Below are 1,449 nucleotides of genomic sequence, written 5' to 3' on the forward strand. Positions count from 1 at the left end.
CCCTGGCAGAGTTTGAGTCTGTGCCCTCTTGTCCTGCTGCTGGTTGCCTGGGAGAAGAGACCAACCCCCACCTGACTCCAACCTCCTGTCAGGGAGTTGCAGAGGGTGATAAGGTCTCCCCTGAGCCTCCTCTTCTCCAGGCTGAACACCCCCAGCTCCCTCAGCCTCTCCTCATGGCACTTGTGCTCCAGTCCCTTCCCCAGCCTCGTTGCTCTGCTCTGGACCTGCTCCAGCCCCTCAATGTCCCTCCTGAGCTGAGGGGCCCAGAACTGAGCACAGGATTCAAGGAGTGGCCTCACCAGTGCCAAGTACAGGGGAAATTCTGTTTTCTCTTCCTCCCCCATTATCACTTATCAAAGCTTATCTGATCACTCTGTGGCTGAGGGGGTGGATGGGTGTTCTCCTCCACAGCAGCCTGTGACCATGCCAGAGGTGACTGATCTTGGCTGCCCATCACCAGGGACCACCAGCCAAAAAACTGGTGACAGCATCAGAGTGTGCTTGGGGCTCTGTCCCATCTCTGAGCAGTGCAACACAAACCCAGGACTTTCTCCACATGTCCCTGTGTACCTCTGCAGTGTTAAGCAGCATGTGATATAAATGTGTAATTGCTCTCTAGCAAATCACCTCTGAAAGTCTGAATATATGGTGAGATCTGCTTTGTATTTCACTGATGTCAAATTCATCCTCTGTATAAATGGACACTTGGGGGCTGAGCAGCAGAAAGATACCACAGATAAAAGATTGGTGTGATCAGAGCTATTTTTTCTGCTTTTCAGAATTGTTTTGCAGAGTCTTGGCCAGTTACTTAGGCCTTAAGACATTAAAGTTTATCTATCACCACAGCAAATTTTTCTCCTTGCAAGTAGAAACTGCCAAGCAGGGAGAAAAGGTAACAGAGTGGTGCTTCATGGTCAGATTGCTTTTTATGAGTCCCTGTTGTTTATTCTGCACCCAATATCAATTACTATAATCACAGTGGAGACTGCTAAGTCCTGACAATCCATCAGAAAGGAAGTCTATAAACATGATAAAGCAATGTCATGTTGTCCTCACTGTAAGCTGATCTCCTTTTTTTTTCCTTTTCACTCTCTCATAGATGACAGTGGTAAAAAAAGCATCTGAGGAAATGTGTTGTCCAAACTCCAGGTGATCTTACAACATATTTCTGTGTTCAAGAAATCAGTGGTGTCATCAAAGGGATGGCTGACTGAAAACCAAGGCAATTTATTAGAATGGAATAGAAGGATGTAAATGTTTGCCTAACTTTTGTGTTCTTATATCTATTAATGAATAAGAATGCATTTAACAGTCTTGAAATATGCTCTTTTTCCATGGAGTTGTTGCATGTTGCTTTTTGCCTATTTATATATGTGCTTGGATACATAAACTCAGCAGCATAAAAGATTTTCATTGTTAGTTTAACCCTCCAACACGACTTTTATATAT

The sequence above is a fragment of the Acanthisitta chloris genome, unplaced genomic scaffold, assembly GCF_000695815.1.
Source record: "Acanthisitta chloris isolate BGI_N310 unplaced genomic scaffold, ASM69581v1 scaffold5454, whole genome shotgun sequence".
Lineage (NCBI taxonomy): Eukaryota > Metazoa > Chordata > Aves > Passeriformes > Acanthisittidae > Acanthisitta > Acanthisitta chloris.